At 44.2% G+C, this 21,506-nt stretch overlaps 1 protein-coding gene across 2 annotated transcripts in view; it reads right to left on the bottom strand.

Moving 5' to 3' along the window:
- PRICKLE1 (prickle planar cell polarity protein 1) overlaps positions 1–21,506 on the bottom strand; it is a 100,335-nt gene that overhangs the window by 18,580 nt on the left and 60,249 nt on the right. The window lies entirely within an intron of this gene.

Consider the following 21,506-nt stretch of genomic DNA (forward strand, 5'->3'; position numbering starts at 1 on the left):
CTCTGCATGTTTAAAAGGTGAAGCCTTTTCTCCAGCTTGAAATAAACTGGCTTTTGGGGTTTCCCTCCCCTAATTGACTTCAAAGGCTGGTAAGCAGTTTCCTCGGCAAAACTATGACTTTAACCGTGAACACCTAGGTCATATTTCCTTTTCCCTATTCCTAACTGTTCTTTGCTTCCTAGGGAAGTCATTGTCAAAGATAATTTATTAGTACTGTATCTCTGGCATAAGAGGCATAAATGGACCTATATAACAGTTTTGTAGAAATGTCTAGTGCTGGAGAGATCACAACATCAATCAGACATGTATTCCTTTTTCCTAAATCTTGACATTGATGCATATTATCCAGTAGTAAAGCCTCTAACATGAAATTTATATGAGGCTAATAACTAAAACTTCTCAGAGAGGTAGCCATGCTTGTTTTTTAAAGTTAAGGACTATGAGTAGTCTTGTTCCTCCTTAGAGATTAACACAAACATATAGAATATATATAAAAAGCTCACAATTCTATAGATTTTTGTTAGTCTCTAAGGAGTCACAAGACTAGTCACACTTTATAACTTGTTTAAAATCAACTAAATACTAGATAGGGCTTCATGATTATCCAATTATTCAGATATAGTCCTATGGAGAGTAGAAGCATCAACTACTGTGGAACATTCACAGTTACTTGTTCCTTACACTCTCCACAGTATTGTCAACTTTATAGGCTATTGCATGTGAGATAGTGATGAAGTAGTTAGCAGACAGTTAATGCTTTCTACAAAAATTAAATTTGAATGAGACAGATTTTATCCACAGGGTGCTAAAAGGAGTCAATCTTGTCTGAAAGGCATTGTTACTGTCAAGGACAAACTCATTCCAAAAAGAAAAGGCATGAGTCATAACTGGGCCCCTCAAGGGCTGCCTTTTGTTTCAGTCAAGTGGAAAGACTGGGGTGGATTGCTTTTTGGGTGACTGCTAAGAAGAAAACAATTTGGTTTTATCCAACTGTAACCATTTTCTCACATCTCTAATCTGTACCTACATTACGTTTTATGAGGTGAAAGAGACTGCTTTAAATTAACCATAATATAGATCTAAATTATCTATGGTATAGTTGTATAGAGCCAACCATTACAAAATACATTTTTGGTGGAAAGGGGTCAGATCGGTGAACTGTGTTAATAAATGGCCAATATTAAGCCTCTTTTACATGGGAAATAGGATACAAGTTCATGTGAAGTTAAGAGTAATTCCTCATTTAACACTATAGATAGGTTTCAGAAAATGATCGTGTTAAGTGAAAACGTGTTATGCGAGGTCAATTTTCCCATTGAAAATAATGGAAAAGGTGGGGGTTGCGTTTCAAGTGGTGGTGTCTGTTGGGACCTGGACATAAGGTTGGGGGAGAAAGGGGACTGGGTTACAGCAGGGAGGGGAGGTGTTTGGGTCTGTGGAAGAGAAGGGGAGGAGAAAGAAGGGGAATTGGGTTGGAAGTATGTCCCTGTGACAGGTCTGTTGGGACCCGCACTGCCTCCGGCGAGGGGGGGGGGGTCGCCGGGGAACGGTGCGGCAAGCAGCGAACCTTCCACCACTTTGCAGGGAGGTGGGGGAAGCCCCGCACAGCCGCCAGCAACAGGCCAGCTGGGGAAATCATGTTATTCTGGGGAGGGTCGTGTAATTCAAAAAACATTCCCTAAAAAAAAATATCGTGCTATTGCAAAAACGTATTAAGCGGGCACGTGTTAAATGAGGAATTATTGTACTTATTGCTACTGGCTGGGTAACATTAAGACTACAAATCAACATTTTTAGTCATAAATTCTAAAATGAAAATTTCCAATCTTATGCCACTGCATACATAGAACAGGGAGAAACTTTTCCCTTCCATGAAAACACCATGGCGTAGCTCAGTGGTTCCCAACCCTTGTTATGCTGGGGTCGTCAAACCCATTCTCAAAACCATTCACAAACCTTTGGCAGATTGTTAACATTTGATTTGCACTATTGCATATTAATCATAAAAATAATGAATATGTAAATACAATGTTACCTGACTGCTTAACCCCCAATCCAGCCCCTAACAACCTTTTGTCCCCCACCTCTATGCCCCATGCCCTTTGACCCTTTAACCCCTATAGCCCATGCCAACACCCTCTTGTCCTGTGACCCCCTCCATGCCCCACCATGCCCCCACCCAACACTCCCCAAAGTGAGGCTGTTACTGTCCATAGAAAGGAGGTGTGGCCGTTGGTGGTGCACATGTTCCCTCCTCCTTCACGCTCTCTCCCTTCCCAAGTGCATCTTGCACTCCCATGGATGGTGGGGGGAGTGTAGCACCCTGGCCAAGCCACCATTACTGAGGGGGAACAGGAGAGACCTCTTAAATTAAATTAATGGAGATTGCCTATCTCCTAGAAATGGAAGGAACCTTGACAGATCATCAAGTCCAGTCCCCTGCCTTCACAGCAAGACCAAGTACTGTCCCTGACAAATTTTTGCCCTAAATAGCCTCTTCAAGGATTGAACTCACAATCCTGGGTTTAGCAGGCCAATGCTCAAACCACTGAATTACCCCTCTTCCTGCTCCTGCCTCAGCACTGCTACCAGCAAAAGCGTCCACATGAGCAGAGCATGAAGCCCTGGCTGGCTGCCATTACTGAGGTGGGAGGGAGGTACCACCACTGGAAAAGCTTCTGCACAGGCAGGGGGAGCGGCTGTTGATGGCATGCACATTCCCTCTTCCTTTGCACATACTCCCTCCCCAAGCACAGAGGAGGTAGGAGGGAGAAAGGCACCTCCTGTTCCTCCTTCTCCTGCTGTGGCTCAGCCATCATGGCTGTCAGAGCTGAGCCACCGTGAAGAGCTGGCTTGAGCTTCGGCAGCTGCCGCAGCCTAGCAGCCAGTGGGTCGCGGCCCGGCAGCAGTCCACAGACCGGTGGTTGGGAACTGCTTGCATAGCTAATTACTAATACAAGCCGTCCTCACTAAAAGGCCCAGATACATTCCAAAAAACTTGGACTTATAGCGAAACAACTTAAAGTGGGGGATTTTTTTCCTGCGACTAATTTACATTTGCACAAAGTGGTGAGGTTTGGGGGTTTTTGTGTGACTTAAGAGAGGGGAATGGAAGGACTTACAATGCATCAGTTTCTACAAGTGTCAATTACTTTAGTGCAGAATGGATGTATTCCATTCCGGGGCGAATTATTGCGGGGACGCTCTGTACTCATGCATGACAAGATATGAAACTTGATGGACTAACAGTCTGATATCAAATTTAACACAAATTAACAATATTAGAAATAACGAATGAACAATATGCAATCTCTGTTACAGGAACCACCCCACATTATTGCTTCACAAGACATGCAGTTATGACATTAAAATTCCCAGTGCATACTGAGTGGGACTTTCTCTATTTAAACTATTTTTAGAGTGACTAACTTGCTCAATCTTTTAATTACCTTTCTAAATCCAAACTAAGCATATAAATTTCTTAAAAAGACATATACCTAGAAGAAACATAACAGACATACAATGTTGAGTAACAGGTGTGGTGGTGATGGCATGGCTGGAAACAGCAAGGAGGACTAGTCTATAGAGACATGACATCATTGTAACTAGCAGACCCAGATACACAATAGACCCCCCCAAGAATATACCTATGAAAAAACAAATAAAATATTAATCTGCTCACCTTATGTCTTGCTATCACAGCGCTTTCATGACAAGCAGCCACGAGTCTGGTAGAACAGTTCTTCTCCCTTTATTCTGTCAATGGCTCTACTTTTCTACATGGGTGGACCACCATCCTTGTACAAAACTACTCTGAAGTCAAAGGGATTCCATAATGGGATGCACCTATATATAGATGTAAGACCTGGCCATTTCTGGGAGGGGAATTGTAATATCTCTGGTCTATAGTCTATTAGCCAGTCAACTTGCCATGCTTTAATCCAAGTTCATTTGCATGAAACGATTCTGTTGGTAATAACCAGCTTGATTTTTTAAAACTATTTTTATGAAGTCACATTTTTATTAGAAAGTCAAATAGGTCATGTATTCATACTTTTTTGACCATTTCAGTGTTTTTATTTGTTGAGTTTAATAATCTCACTCTGGTGGCCAAATGAACATCCCTACTAATTCTATTCACCTTTCATTAAATGTGGAAACATCAGAAATTTGTACCCCCAATGCATTATTTTTGCTGTTGAATATTAGCAATTCATGTCTTTTCTATCCCTTTCTCTTGGAAACATCTATAGAAAACTACATAACTAGTAAAACATAAAGGTACTGTTGCTCTCTAAGCATATATCTAGACTACATGCCTCTGCCGATAGAGGCATGTAAAATAGGCTACCCAACATAGTCAATGAAGTGGGGATTTAAATATCCCCGGCTTCACTAAAATAAAAATGTCCACCACGCTGTGCTGGCTCAGCTGATTGTCGGCACAGTGCGGCAGTCAAGACGCAGATCGGTCGACAGGGGAAGTTTTTGTCAACCGCTCCCTTAAGCCTCGTGAAACGAGGTTTACAGGAGTGGTCAACAAAGGCTTCCCATGTCAACCAATCTGCGTCTTGACTGCTGCTCTGTGCCGACAATCAGCTGAGCCGGCACAGCGTGGTGGACATTTTTATTTTAATGAAGCTGGAGATATTTAAATATCCGCTTCATTGACTATGTCAGGTAGCCTATTTTACATGCTTCTGTTGGCAGAGGCATGTAGTCTAGACATACCCTAAGGGTGGGTCTACACTGAAAAATGTTATAGCAGCATAGCTTAGAGATATAGGGCTTATCTATACTTCTTAGAGAACAGTACTGTAGTGTTTAGTGGAGATACTACCTGAGCTGAAGGGAGAGTTTCTCCCATCAAGGCTACATCTACATTGGCAAGATTTTGCGCAAAAGCAGCCACTTTTGCACAAAATCTTGCCACCTGTCTACATTGGCCGCGAGTACTTATGCAAGAACACTGACGTTCTAATGTATAAAATCAGTGCTTCTTGTGCAAATACTCCGACGCTCCCACTCAGGGATAAACCCTCTTGCGCAACTGTTCTTGCGCAAGAGGCCAGTGTAGACAGGCAACATCTATTTCTTGCGCAAGGAAGCCTGATGTTTAAAATGGCCATCAGAGCTTTCTTGTGCAAGAGAGCATCTACACTGGCACGGATGCTTTTGCGTAAAAGCACCTCTTTTGCGCAAAGACACATGCCAGTGGAGATGCTCTCTTACTCAAATACTCTAACGCAAAAACTCTGGCGTTAAAGAGTATTTGTGCAAAATCTTGCCAATATAGACGTAGCCCAACAGTGGTACTACACTTCCTTGAGGGCAGATCTACGCTACAGAGTTGCATCAGTGCAGCAACAGTGGTTCTGATGAAGAGAAGACTCCAGTGAGAGAGAGGACTCCTATTGGCTTAATTATTCCACCTCCACAAGAGAAGGTAAGTCGCTCATCCTCTCTCCTGCTAACACAACTCTGTATACATGGGGGAAGGAGAATTAAGGTTAAGGTATAAGTATGTCAGTCAGGGGTGGATTTTCCACACTTTTGAGCAAGGTAGTTATATTAGCATAAGTTTGTAGTATGCACCACAGCATCACTATGCAGCTATGCTGAGATAAGTTCTCGGCATAGATTAGGGATTTAAGCGAGTAGTTGAGTAGTTGACTACTTGGCTACTCACATTTCTCACCTGCCTTGCTGCCTCTATTTTGGTGGGGGGCAGGGGAGGCTACTGCAAAGCAGCCTCTGCCTGTGGCAGGCCCAGGCTTGCGGCAGGCAGGTGCTGCTCTGCATCTTGCAGAATAGCTCCTGTCCATAGCAGCTCGAGCTGGCCACAGACAGAGGCTTACGCCATAAAGCAGCCCTTTTCCAGGCAGCCCAGGCTGGCCATAGACAGAGGCTGGTCCAGCAGCAGCTCCTGCCTGTAGGGGATCACAGCTCCCTACTGGGACCCCCTGCGGAAAGGGACTGCTGGACCCTTTTGAAATGTAGTAGGAGCTGGGCTCTGCATTTTAAATGTAGTAGGAGCCAGGCTCCCTGCCCGCCTCACTCTTAACAAATTTTAACCGCAGAATGGCAGCAGGGGGTAGCTCCCGAACCCACTGTAAGCCAGGACTGAGCGCTTCCTCCCTTATCAATTAACCATGCAATTGATAGAAATTATTTCGACTGCACAATTACCGAATTACCTGCCTCTTTAACATCCCTAGTGTAGACCAGCCCAAAGTGTTTGTACAACACTTTGTACAAGGGGATACTGGATCTCCTTTGGGGCCTTTTTACACTATTGTAATACAAATAATGAAATATTCATAGATATCAAGTTAATGAACTTCCTAGCCCAAACTCTACTGATGTTAGTGAAGACTCCCATTGACTTCATTAAGTTTTGAAATAGGCTCCGGTCCTGCAAAGCTAAATGCACATTTTGCTTTGGGGGACAGCATGGTCTAAGCTAAGAGACAGGATGCTATACTGGGAGTCAAGAGTCCTGAATTCCATTCTTGGATTTGGCATAGATGTACTATGTGGCCTCAAGGCATTTCTGTTTACTTATTTCTTTAGTACCTAGGCAGCCCCAGACAAAGCCAGTGACTTGTTGCACTGGGTACAAACACATAGTAGGAGACGGAAGCTGCTCAGAAGAGCTTTCAGTCTAAAAGAACATGGAGACAATGGTGGGTAGGGAACAGACATAATAGCTAAAAGTCAAATAGCTGGTCAGCAGCAAAGCTAATAAGATAACCCAGGATTACAGAGTTCTAGGCCTTTCTGTATAAGTCTGCTGTACAGCTGGGAGTGAGCTTTCCAGCCCAGGTAGAGCAACTCATGCAGAGTTCAACTTAACACACTAGGGCTCCTCTACACTGAATACTCTGCAGCAGTGCAGTTTCACCATTGGAGCTGTGCCATTGTAGTACTTCAGAAAAGATGCTACCTATACTGTTGGGAGGGGTTTTCTAGTCAGTGTTCATGATCCGCCTCTCTGAAAAGTGTTAATGTGAATGGGAGAATTCTTCCATTATCCTAGCACTGTCTACACTGAGGCTTAGGTCAATTTCACTGCATCACTCAAAGGTGTTGATTTTTCACATCTCTGAACTAATTTCTAGTTTAAACCAGATGTCAGAATAGCAGTGTAAATATTACTACTCAGTAAGCAGCTTGGGCTCTGAAGCCCAACCAACTCCGGCCCTGGGGTCTGAGCTTGGATGACTAGTCTTTGTCTCTGTTGGAGCCATAGTGTCCACACTACAGGTTGGACCACCTTGGTCTGGCACCCTCAGGAGCTGACTGGTCCCGATGAGGGATTTTTCCAGACCATGAGAGGTCATTTCTGGCCCCCCTGCTGTCCCCCCCCCCCATCCTGTTGCCCCCAACTGAGACACCTCACTCTTCTGGCACCACGGGGAGAGAGGAGGAGACAGGGAAGACTGAGGTTCAGGGCTTCCCATAGGCCAGATTTATTTTTCTGGGGTTCTAGAGTTAGTGGATTTTGTGGACCCCGTTAGGCTCTGGAGTGGGAACAAAAATTAAGGATTCAATGTGCAGGACAGGTCTACCAGCGAGTGGGATAGGGATGCAGGATGGGGTGAGTAAGGACGGTCTGGAAGGGAGTTTGGTGGCAGAAGAGGGTGTGGGGTGGAGATATGAGAGGGAGCAGTGGGGGCGGAAGGGGGTTGGGTGAGTAATGCAGAAAAGGCAAAAGGGTGAGAATTCAGCCAAATAGCTAGTCGGGGAAGGAGGCAAAGAAGTGGGGAGTAAAGGAAAATGCAGATTCTGCAAAGTAAAACTGTATCCCCCTCCTCACATCTTCCCTCTGCTCCAGCCTCTCTCCCCTCAGCACCACAATCCCCCCCAGCCTGATCCCCTGCATCACCCCATGCCCCTCAGTGCGATCCCCTACCCCCTCCCATCCTGCCCCTGCCGCCTGATCCCTTGCATCACCCCATGCCCCTCAGTGCAACCCCTGCCCCCTCCCATCCTGCCCTTGCATCCTCCTTTACTCCATTTTTATCCTCCAGATCCCTGTGCCCCCAGTGCACTCACTGGCAGGGCAGTAGCGCTGGGGCAAGGGCCGGGGATGGCCCAAGTTTCTTCCCTGCCCAGACTAGCCCTTTAGCTTCAGACTGTGGCTGCTGGGCTGGGGCAGGCAGAGCCTGGGGCTGGCTCCAGCTCAGCCGGGCACAGAGGGTCTGTGGGGAAGGGACTTTCCGCCCCTGCACACACGTGTGAGGGCTACCCAGCCCCAGATCTGCAGAACAGGGCCATCTCCACCTCCTCCCGAAGCAAGAAGCCTGTAGCCAGGAAGCACGGGGAGGTTAACCCCTTTAGCTCCCAGAAGCTGCACTCCCAGTTTGGGCAGGGGCAGCCACAGGGACACATGCCTCTTCCACCCCCAGCCCCCAGCAGGAAGCTGAAGCTAAGTGCTCCAGCCTGTAGCTCTAGCCTCCTGCCTCCAGCCAAGCACCCCGCTGTGCTGGGGAGGGGAGAGAAGAGGTGGGGGAAAGGGCTGAGCTCCCACCCCACATGCTATGGGAAATTGGCTTGCATGCCACTTGTGGCATGTGTGCTGGGGGCTGCCGACCCCTGCTCTAGAGTCTTCTCTCTGCTACATGCCCTAGGGCCTTCCCAAATTCTCTCTCCTCCAACTGACAGGTTACTCTCCCAGCCACCTTTAAATGGAAGTTTCGCTTCCACAGAAAAAAAGTCAAAAAACTGCAGGATTTTTTGCATCTTTTCCTGTGTCTGTGCTCCACTATCTGATCGAAGGGAAGATGAATAGTTTAATTTTTTAAGTTAATATAAGCTTCTAGAATACATTTAGGCCTAGTCAGCATTCCTTGCTCAGTCAAAATGTATTGATTTCAACACCAGTTGTTTGAGAAACATGTGAGGATACAATCTTGACACCCGTTCCTAGAATCTGACTAAAATCAGTTCCATCCCCTCAATCACTTTTATTGGGAACCAAGAAATTGAGCAACGTGGGTGAAGGGACTGCAAAACCACTGTGCAAGGAACACATGTTCTAAATAAGTCTATGGAGAGAATGACAGTGTAAGTGAAATGTGTTCATCACAAATCCAATCAAGTTGTTTAGACTTTAGATACAAGTTACCTCAAAATAATATTGTCTCTTTAAAGGTCCTTTTACGTTTCCAATCCAAACAAACAATCCTGGGCAAAGTGAATTCTTCAAATGACTGGATGGCTCTGGCAATTTGCAATAGGATATGGAACCTTTCACCTTTGAGAACTAACAGAAATTCATACTGGATTGCTAGTAAAGGAGAGTTTTTACCATGTGATTGCTGTACTATGGCCCGTAAGAAATCAGTGGTGCCAGTTCAGTTTCATAGTCAACAATTAACCATAACACAAATCATCACTAAATATGACACTAATACTTGCTGCCCATGTTGGCTGTCACAGAAGAGAGACCCAGGGCTGAATAAGGATCAAGAATTAATTAACCTCTCATGCTTTACAGGTAGACCCTAACAGTTTGCGTGATAGAATAACTTGCAGTACTACTGCTTAACAAACTGTACTAATTCTTTAGCTACAAGAGGACTTTTCTCTGTAAGACTGTTATTCTGCTACCTTCCACAATCCTTGAATTCACTCCAACAGTTGTTTTAATTATATGAAACAAGATCTATTTCTTCAAGAGACTTCCCCACCCCCTAACAAATTTAACTTAAGGCATAACTATAAAAAGTTTGGAATGAACAATAGGGTGATTAATAGTTTGAATGCACTGCTTATGTGCCCAAGAAGGCTTCCACTTAAGTCAACAGCAGAACTCTCATAGATCTCCATGAGGGCAGTAGCAAGTGCTATGTTACAACACACACCAGCTATGAATTCTGACAGAAACCCCCACACACCAAACATTGTATATTACTTCTGATTCTATGAAAAAAGCAATCACACCTTAAGCTTTTTCTTTACAAATCAAACCTTAGGCCTATGGGTGACTCTATACTAGAAACACTTCAGGGGCACAGCTGTAGTACTGTCATGTAGACACTTACTAGTGATAGAAGTGATTCTTCCATTACTACAGTAAACCTACCTCTCTGAGCGATGGCAGTGAGGTCAACAAAAGAGTTCCAATGAAGAACTAAGCATGTCCATACTGGCCCTTAGGTTGGCTTAATTACATCACACAGGGTACGAAATTTTTCACAGCCCTGAGCAATGTAGTTAAGCTGACCTGACTTTGTAGGGATTCCTCACTACAGGAGAAATACCAGGTAATTTGAGTTTGGGCTTTATTTCAGAATCCCGTTTCACAGCCACGTGTAGACGAGGGCAGTTACTTCAGGCTAGTCAATTTCTAAAATGGCGACCAGCCGGGAACATGCAAATCGAGCGCGGGATATTTAAATCCTGTGTTTCATTTGCAATTTCGGTCACCCTCATTAGCCTCCCTAGATTGATCTAGGGGGCTAGTGTAGACGTACCCTGAAATAGTACTAGGACCAAATCAAGTACTGGGACCAAATCAAGAGGATAATAAATACTGATTTGTACTGCTACTTAGGGGATCTTTATTCATCAGACTAGACAAAATGCTTAATGTAAGGAGGGGAAGGAATAAGGTTTAACTAACACTGCTCAGATACCTGCTAAGTATTTTATGAACACAAATATGAGAAAACATGAAAGACTGGCCAAACATTTACAAAATGACTATTTTTGCCTAACCACACAAGGATCACAACCAAAACGAATTTGACTTAGATTTTCTGACTCCAAGTAAACATACTTCTTTTATTCCCCTCAATTCTACTTGAAATTCAAGGTCAGATGGGCAAAAGAATCTATTCTGCAATGTGTTACAGCTGCTTGAATTCCTTATTTTTATGTTTAAATCATCTACAATAAATGAAGTTAAAGTCAATTTAACATACTCATCATGTCATATCGTATCAACAATTTACCTAAGCATTAAACAAATGAGTGTAATTCTCCTAAAATCAAGTCCAATATCCTTACATTCTTCAAAATATGACTTACAGACTTAATGCCCAAGCCTTTAATGGAATGCATACATACTTTATTAATGTGAAAGTTAACAGAATCACATGAACATACACACTGTGTACAGAACTGTGGTCTTAGATTACACCTTACATTATTATGTTTGAGGATTTTATATGTAGCCAGATTACATATAATTTATATGTATTTTTATTATCCATGGTTAAATATAATTCAACAATTGAGAATTGTTTTAAACCCTAAACTTGTAATCTTGGCTTAAGTAACCATCATACAAGTATTCGTTTATTCACAAGTCCTATTAGCTCCATTCAGCTGCTGAAAAAACTGCTGTGTGCGATGCCTAACATCTGTTACTTAACTGGTAGACTCCTAGCTTTCAGCTTTTCTACCACCTTTGGATTTTTTTTTAATGGAGAGTAAAGAAGTAGTAACATACTGCTTTAAAAATATGATGCAATTTTCTCAAAGTAAGCAAGTGCTGATGCATTATATTTCTAAAAAAACTATATTCCATATTTTATAGAGTGTAACAACTAGTAGGTATTCAGTAAGTAGCAGAATCTGAATGAGCATTGCCATTTCAAAAGGGTTTATTTTTAGCTTTTCAATTTTTTTCAAAATATTTTTTAAATATTTTATGGTTAATTTGATAGTTTTGCCTAGCCCAGGTTTGATTTTTTAAAAATGAAGTTTTCCACTTTACTGTTTTGCAACCTCTGTTTGAAATAACTATAGCACCTAACCACTTGAGATGGAATATTTCAAATTTCTAAGGAGACAAAGTTTATCTATACTTATGGGGAGATTGCTACTCCAGAGGTCAATCTTCTGGCATTCCATTTAGCAGGTCTGGTAAGGACCTGCTAAATCGAAAGCTGTGGGCACCCCTGTCAAGCCCAGAACTGGAGTTAGGGAAATTGATGGGAGAGTTTCTCCTGTCAACCTCCAGCTGTGGGCCATCACAGAAAATCACTGTAAGGTATGTCAGCTTTAGCTGTGCAATTCATATAGCTGAAGTTGCATATCTTGTATTGATTTTCTCCACCAGTGCAGACCTGGCCTGCCTCCCAGAGGAGATGGTTTAAGCAAGCACAGAGTAGGTGGAGCCAAAGGCTCACAGCAGCCACAATACATGGCACTGCAATTTTTCACATTCAGAATATCTTCACTTTTGTCTCTCACACACACATATTTTACATCTCTGGTCCACTAAGTTAATGGGTCTCAATCTTTCCAGGTTACATTTGTCTTGTGTACCCCCACATTTCACTTCACTTAAAAACTACTTGCATATAAAAATCCAACATAAAAATACAAAAATGTCAGAAAAATACTATTACTGAAAAAAATGAATATTTACTCATATTTATACTATAATTATAAAATAAATCTACTGGAATATAAATATTGTACTTATATATCAGTATATAGTATGAAGAGAAGTATAAACAAGTGATTATCTGTATGAAATTTCACTTTGCACTGACTTTGCTAGTATTTTTTATGCAGCCTGTTGTAAAATTAGGCAAATATTTAAACAAGTTGCTGTACATCCTGGAAGACATCTGTGTACACTCAGGGGAACAGATACCCCTGGTTGAGAACCACTGCATTAAACCATCACCTTCTCTTCATTCATTCTCCTTACTAGGACTTCTTCCATGATATATATATATATATAAGCAACAAGTCAGTGATAATTATAGAACCTGTATGGAGCTCTGCATTTTTTATTCCAAATATCATATTAACAAGAGCCCTCCTCTTCAGAAACATTAATGCAGGAGAGACTATCCTGAGGGGATGACATAAATGGACAACAGTAAGGGTGTGTCTAGACTACATGCCTCCGTCGACGGAGGCATGTAGATTAGCCAGATCGGCAGAGGGAAATGAAGCCGCGATTAAAATAATCGCGGCTTCATTTAAATTTAAATGGCTGCCCCGCTCTGCCGATCAGCTGTTTGTCGGCAGATCGGGGCAGTCTGGACGCGACACGCCGACAAAGAAGCCTTTCTTGATCGGCACAGGTATGCCTCGTGAAACCAGGTTTACCTGTGCCGATCAAGAAAGGCTTCTTTGTCAGCGCGTCGCGTCCAGACTGCCCCGATCTGCCGACAAACAGCTGATCGGCAGAGCGGGGCAGCCATTTAAATTTAAATGAAGTCGCGATTATTTTAATCGCGGCTTCATTTCCCTCTGCCGATCTGGCTAATCTACATGCCTCCGTCGACGGAGGCATGTAGTTTAGACGTACCCTAACAGATAAATTCCATGTAGTCACATTCTTGACAGAAGGCTGGCAAAGGGCTCCAGGAACTCTTTGTACCAATAAAAAGGCAGAGTCTTCTGAGAGCATGAGTGAGAGGGAATAAAACAGCTAAGGAAAGGCAGCCTCGAGTTTGAGATGCTGATTATGAGGGTTTGAGGAACAGTCACAACTCCTAAAACGTCACCCAATGCAGTTAAAATAGAGGGTTCTCGCCACTCACTCAGTTCTCAGTCTGTGTTAGAAATAAATCCTGACATAAGAAGGTGGAGAGGTGTCTCTTCAGATAGGGAGAAACTAGTTTATGTGGGATTTTACAGTATTAAGTCTTTTGTATTGCAGTTTTAACTTATCTTACCAGGGTAATAAATGATTTTGTCCTGACCAAAATTACCTTCTCCCATTTGTTTGCTGTAAAAAACCCAAACTACTTCTCAGTTTCTTACAACTTTCTTGCTTCAAACAACCTTGTTTTAGGCTGGATTTATTGATTTAAAAAACCAACCCCCAAACTGTGAGAATAGCTGAAGTCAGTTTAGATATGAAGCCATTTGATAGTGTTGTGAGTTCAAGAACAGAACATGCTATGCATGAAATAACTAATTAGATATTCAATGTGTTAGAGGACAGGTTTTCAATAGGGATCAGAGGAGATTTGTGGCCAGATGCTGGTTTATTTGAGCTGACATATCAGCAGCCAGGTCCTGTTTGATTTGCAGAATGAAATAATAAAAAAGATGAACAGTTAGATGGGCATTAGCCATAAAACTGGGATTGTATACCGAAGGAACACCACCTCACTCATTCATGGGAAGAATTCTAGGGATTATGGTCACAGAGAAAGTAAAGATGGGAGGTACCAACTGGCGGAACTCAGGAACGTTAACAAAGGTCTTTGTAATTAATCAGTGTACAGACTATCTAGTTGCCCAGGGCCATTAAGGACAGACTGCATCCACATCTTGATTGTAGTCTATGTTTCTCAATGTGGCCTACCGAAGATGCTGGTGCTTCGGTTTTGCATTTGTACCAAAAGAAGATTAGAAGGGATAGGAAGAATTGGCCATGTTTGCTGGAGCTCTTGGTTATAGATGTCCATCACTAGATAGTATTGAAGAAGTAATTGTTTCAAGGTACTGCAGGACATCGTATCAATGACGGTTAAGGCATTCCCATTCCTGAGTGTGGATGAGAATGTGGGATTAATGCAAGGGAGATTGTCCTGACATAAATGACAAGAGCAACAGGAAAACTTCCATATAGTCACATCCTTGGTAGAAACTGGGAAGTTGAGGATCCTGTGTTTGTTTTTTTCCTGTTTGTTTTTAAAAGAAGAGGTGGGTAAGTTATTGCTATTAGACTATTAGAAAAAAGTCTTGTCTTGGCAAGATGGGAGGAGGAGGAGGAATAGAAGAGCTGTGGGGAAAGGAGAGACTATAGACTTTCTACCCTTAAGCTCCATGATTCTGAAAAGTTTACTGTTAGCTGCAGCTTTTCTCTGTTATAATGTGAGAGAGTTTTGTGGCAAAATGTTACTTAATCTACTACAAACATAAGCACTTAAAAGTTGCAGATTCATATAAAGGTTTACAGGCACCGTAACAATGGCACAAGCAGTTTAATCAGATCCAGTATTTTTGATTACTTTAATTATTCATAGTTTCCAAGAGTAAAATAAAACTAGTCTCATTTTTTTCCTGACCATTAGTTCCATTTATATAAATGTTATGAGGCTAGTTCCTTTTCCATTAATGTGAATTAAGTGATGTCCTGCTGGGTGCAGGAGCGCTCAGACATGCCGACTGCAGAACAGCTGCTCTCCTCTTTTGGTACTGAATGTTGATTAGCGTCATGGCACACGACTTACTGCTGGGCATATCATGTGTCATGCTATGCAATGCAATATGTAGTGAGAACTCAAAGCAGATCCTATCATTTTGACAGCCATCCTCTCTCTTTCTGCACAGCAGGAAGACAACAAAGCACATGGTCTATATTGGGAAGAATTTGGGACCATCCAGAATAGAGTGTGATATAAGATTTCTGGGGCAATATTGACTACCTGATTGTAAAGAGAGATGTATTCTGAATGATCAAATATAATAAAAACAAGCCATTGAACTGTATGACAATTTTCCAAGTATGACTCTATTATTACTCTTGTAATGATCTCTTATTTTGCCTTATGTTGCTGTATATTTGAAAGATACAAAGACTATCAGGCCAGATAGTGTGATATCAACTTAGAATGAGGGACTAAGCACTAGGAACTATAAAGTTTTTCTCTTAGTTCTACCAATGACTTGCTACGTACATAGACTTGAAAAGTGTCCCCACCCATACAATGGAGTTACTATTTACAGAGTATGGTGAGGACCTGTTACTTGTTAAATGGTGCTTTATTGATCTCATAAAGAAATATGAACATACTGTTTCTTTTATAACCATAACATGAATAGGGTAAACACACACTTTGCTTACAACTCTGGCTTAATTGCTCAAAAGAAACAAAGAAAAAATTCTTCCCTGTTGTGTTTAGGGGACGAGATTACAATAAACTGCTCAAAATTATGGAGAGGAAATTTTCACAGGCCTTGTATTACGAAAGGCTAACAAGGCAAACAAATAAACAAAAATTAATCCTTATCCTTGCCCCCTTGCAGGCCCAAACCGGGGGCAGGGGGAGGAGGTGAGATGCACTCCCTCATGGCCCCCTAAGTAACATGCTCCTGCCAGCCAGAGGAAGGCAGGTGCAGTGCGCTGCCTGAGCCTCCCTCCCCCCATACTCTGGGCAGCCAGGGAAAGGCTGGGGCTAATTTTCTCCGCTTGTTTGGGAAGCATTCACACGCTTGTGGTCCATGTTTACAAAAAAAAGCACACATACACCCCACAGAAATTCCTGCATACAGGCCTGCCTTAATAAACAGTTTGGACTAAAATCTGACCAATTCTGTTTTATAGATGTTTGCTCTGAATGTTTCTGGCCAGCTTAGCATAGTATGCATCAGCTAGAACAGGGGTCAGCAACCTATGTATGGCTCATGAGCTATATGGCTCACTAGGGAGCCAGAGATGGCTCATATGGAGCCCCAACTCAGCCCTGCCTTCCTCCCCCCGCAGGAGCAAGCCAGGACTGGCACTACAACCTTTCAGCTCCTGCAAGACTGGAATGCCAGTACCAGCTTCCTGCTGGGGGAGAAAGCCCTGAGCCTCCCCGCCCCACAAACAGGCTAAACGTGGCATGGTGCAACGTTTTCTTTCCCCCCGCATGGGGGAAACCAGGAACCAAAGGTGGCTCCCTGCAGAATGCTATTTATTTTTTTGTGGTGAAAATAGCAACCCTATGACACACTTGGCAACTGGGCCCAGCCCCCAGCCTCCCTCCATCCCCAGTCCCCGACATCCTCCGCTCACCTGGTTCTGCAGGGAAGCTGCGTTCTGGCTTGATCAAGAAAACAAAATGGCCACTGGAAAAAAGCCTGAAGACCAAGGGGAAGCAATGCCTTCCCTGGGTCTTTGTGCTCAACCTCTCCCCTGTTCCTATCCCTATTCTGACTCTGTACACACTGAAAAGGCCATTCTGCTTTATTTTTTATTTTATTTATTTATTTATTTTTGCTCAACATCTTTGGTCTCCCGCTCCCCCCCCAACAGAATTTCCCCCCCAGCTTTGTGTGTGTGTGTGTGTGTGGGGGGGGGGGGGGGGGGGGTGTTCAGTATTTTTGGTTAAACCATCTGGCAACCCTATCCTGCAGGCAGATGGGAGCAGCGGGAGGTGTGTTACATGGTGCCTGTCATGAGGCGTGCAAACAAGTGTCCCCCTCCTCATGCCCAGACTCCAACACCCTCACTCATACACACCCTGCCAGACAGTCTGCCCCTAACCCCCCAGCCATAATCCCCTCTGCCCAGCCCCCTGGCCAAAATCCTTCCTGCTTCCAGCCCCTGACCTAAATTCCTCCTGCTCTCTTCCCCCTGGCTAAGATCCCCACCCCCACCAAAAAAAAAAACACTGTTGAGAAGAGACCAAAGTTGTTGAGAAAAAAAAAGAAGGACCCTGACAATTATTAAGAAAAAAAAATTAAATACAAAAAACCCAGCAGGGCCCCTTTAAGGCTTTGGGGGCTTTTTTGCCGATGGCCATCTTGTTTTCTCCCTCCATGACAGAAGACAGCTTCCCTGTGGAACCAGGTAAGCGGAGGGAAGGGGGGATCCAAGCCTGGACCCGGACGTTGAGTGTCATAGGGTTGCCAGGTGTCTGGTATTTTTGCCTCCTGGCAGGGAAAAAGAATTAGAAAATACCACACATTTTAGGTGTCCGGTATTTTCTGATTTTTTTACCGGACAGGAGGTGAAAATGCTGGATTGTCCAGGTCAATACTGGACACCTGGAAGACCCCCCCCCTGCCCTCTGGATACACACTGCCCTCTGCCCCCTGGCCAGACACCCTTTGCCTTTGCTCCGTGACTAGGTAGCCTGCCCCCTGGCCAGACCTCACCCCCTCCTACAGCCCACCTGGTGCCCAGATGTTGCACTCCCATCCCTATCCCATTCACTGGTAGCTCTGTCTCACAAACTTAACGCCTCATATTTGGCCTCAACCCAGAACCTAGGGGGCCCCACAAAAGCCACAAACCCTGGAACCCCAGAAGAGTACAGGCAGTCCCCGAGTTACGCGGATCCGACTTATGTCGGATCCGCAGTTATGAACGGGGCCGTTCCTCTCCCTGGTCTCCAGCAGACCAGGGAGAGGAAGCAAAGCGGCGGAACACGTGGGCAGCGGACAGGGCTGTCCGCTGCCCATGCGCTCCGAGGCTTGGCTCTGCTTTGCCCCCCCCCGTCCCCCTGGTCTGCAGACCAGGGAGACGGGGGGGGGGGGCAAAGCAGAGCCAAGCCGCGGAGCGCGCGGTCAGCTGACAGCTGTCAGCTGGCTGCGTCCTCCGCGGCTTGGCTCTGCTTTGCCCCCCCCCATCCCCCTGGTCTGCAGACCAGGGGGACGGGGAGCAAAGCAGAGCAAAGCCACGGAGCCCGAGGGCAGCAGGACAGCCACGGCGCGTCTGGGCTGTCCCGCTGCCCCCGTGCTCCATGGCTTTGCTCCGGACACCTGTGGTACAGCAGCTAGGGCGCTGCCAGTTGGTCCCGTAGCGCCGCTCTGGGCGCTACTGGACCACCCGGACAGCACCCCAGCTGTTCTGCCCCAGGCGTCCTGATTCAGCCACTGCTGGTCAGATTCAGCAGCAGCTGAATCAGGACGCCTGGGGCAGAGCAGCTTGGGTGCTGCTGGGTTGGTCCAGTAGCGCCGAGGAGCGGCGGCGCTACTGGACCAACCCAGCAGCACCCCAGCTGCTCTGCCCCAGGCGTCCCCAAGTCAGCCGCTGCTGAAACTGACCAGTGGCTGACTACAGGAAGCCCCTGCCCCGGGCTTCCTGGAATCAGCCGCTGATCAGTTTCAGCAGCAGCTGACTTGGGGATGCCTGGGGTTCTTAAGTTGAATCTGTATGTAAGTCAGAACTGGCGTCCAGATTGAGCCGCTGTTGAAACTGATCAGTTTCAGCAGCGGCTGAATCTGGACACCAGTTCCGACTTACATACAGATTCAACTTAAGAACAAACCTACAGTCCCTATCTTGTACGTAACCCGGGGACTGCCTGTAATTATGACCTGAGGCCTTGAACCTCAGTCCTCCCTGCCCCTCCCCAACCATGGGGCTGGAGCAACAGGGGACTGAGGTGTTTCAGTTCGGGGTCATATCAATGATGGTTGGGGGATTTTAGAGGGTTTTTTTAGCTTCTCATTTATGTGGGTTAGTGGCCCCCCCAATCCAAAAAAGGTTCCCCGCTCCTGCCATAAATAAAGACAATGTCGAAACCTTCTGTGGTGGATATAATATTTTACTTTATTTAAAAATGAGGCCTGGCCTACAAGCCCTCAATTGGGGCCCAGCCTCCATCTGGCCTCAGCATCTTAACACTTCTGCACCCCCCTACATCCCAGCCTTGAGCCCATCATACACCTGAACACCCTGCCCTGAGCCCCTCATAACCTCACATCCCTATACTCCTGCACCCTCACATCCGCAGTCCCCTATCATAACACACCTCACCCCCACACACCCCAACCTTGTGTCCTGAGTCCATCATATATCCTAGTCTCCTGCCCTGAGAAACCTCAAACACCCCAACCCAGACTTCTGCACCCCCACATCACCAACCCCCTGCTGTAAGATTGACAGAAGGCAGCCTGAATGCTCGCATGAAGCTGGAGTTGACCAGTTATGATATAAACTTCAAAGAACTGTGTGAAAAGATACAGCGGCAGAAGTCCCATTAAATAAAATCTGTGAGTACAATGTTTCCTTTATGCTATTATTAATCATCATGTCAATTATCAATATAATTACATCATATTTTTTCAGTCATACAAATGGGCTTTCTTATATGGCTCTTTGTTGACCACTTGTTCTGAATTTTTATGTGGTTTGGCTCTTTGGCTTGAAAAGGTTGCCAACCCCTGAACTAGAAGATATATAACATATTTACTCAGACACATGTATAACATAACAATCCATTCTACCAATTAAATATTGTATTTAACCTATAGAGCAGGGTTTCCCAACCTATGGGTCAGGACCCAAATATGGGTCACCATTACATTTCAAAAGGGTCACCAAATGTCTCCCCAGGTGGCTCAGCTCCCTCTCTTCCCCCCATTTTTGAATTGCCTTGGGTCACCCAGTCTTCCTGAATTGTCAAAATGGGACCCCATCTGGAAAAGGTTGTATAAAGCAATAAAATGTCTACATCCTTCCTCTCTGCTACTACACTCTGATGGGAGTGAAATCGAAATACCCCTAACAGTTTGTGTTGTGTTTTGCTTTGCTTTTAAACAGAGCTACGGCCCAAATCCACCAACAGGTTTGGTGTCTGATGCACACCTTAAGCATCTAAGCCCAAAATGTATGCATCTCTGAGATCTTCAGAAACAAAAACTAACACAACCAAACAACCAGCCAAACAAAAGAAAAACCTGCTACCAACTAATTCTGGTGGTACATGCTCTAAGCCAGGTGATGGGAGTGAGCTTTTCTGTCCCTGTAATTAATCTACCTCCCCACGAGACACAGCAGCTATCACAGCAGAAGCTCCCTAGCCAACAAAGCACTGTGTGGGGGGTGAGAGTTGGGGGAGTGGGGAGGAGGGAGCACTTTGGTTGGTGTAACTATCTCACCCGGAGATGTGTATAATATTGTTAACCCCCAATCCTCAAAAATCATGAGTTTGGCTCAGGTTTCTTTCTTTCTTTATTCATTTGGGGTTCATTTTATTTACCTTTTGAGCTTTTAAGTTGTTCGTAGATCACCTCTTCAAGTTTTACTTTCATAAACTTGAGGACTAGAATTTCATTTTCTTTTAAATGAAAGCTAAGTATCTGACATAATAAGGAATCAGGGAGCTGATATTCTCAGAAAAAATATATCAAATATTTTTCCATCTCCTTTGGGCTTCAATGGTAGATTTCTGATTGTGTTAGAACAAAAATAGAAATCTTACTTTATTGCTTATATTAGAAAAATTGCTCTAGAACTTAACAGATTTTATTGATGTGAAAGAAAAGCCATATCTCTGTAGTCAAAATAACTGTATACAAGGTATCTTGGCTGCACAAGTCTCTTCTGTAATGCCCTTCATATCTGTTGTGATACCAACAATCTGATGCTACAAGGTAGGGAACATCCTCAACTCCTATTGATTTCCATGAGAGTCCAGGTGCTCAGCTCATTGGCTTGGGCCTTTAATCAGTACACATTTGTTATTCAAATTACATTGCCACTGTTTTCTTTCTGCTCTTGGTAAGGGTGGGGAAGGGAATGAGTTTGTTTCTTACAAGCTTGAAATGCCAACTCTAAAATGCTACCACAAGAAGACATGATAAAGATTCTATTACTTGCTTATCTGAAGCTATTCTTCACAGTTCAAAGGGCCTTTTTCACACCAGGATACTGGTGCTTATCAGCTCGTTCTGCTGATCCTTTCAATTGCAAAAGAAAAAGTGTTGTATCCAACTGGCGTAACAATGGCACAATTAAACAGGATTGAAATGCAAAGCATTTAAGAATATCTGCCATGCTTTCTTTGCCATCAATTTTCAAGAGCTTTTCATCATGCAGAGGTCAGAACACATCCTTCAGCAGAAAAGTGAAAGACACTAAA

The sequence above is a fragment of the Pelodiscus sinensis genome, chromosome 1, assembly GCF_052426305.1.
Source record: "Pelodiscus sinensis isolate ZL-2025 chromosome 1, ASM5242630v1, whole genome shotgun sequence".
Lineage (NCBI taxonomy): Eukaryota > Metazoa > Chordata > Testudines > Trionychidae > Pelodiscus > Pelodiscus sinensis.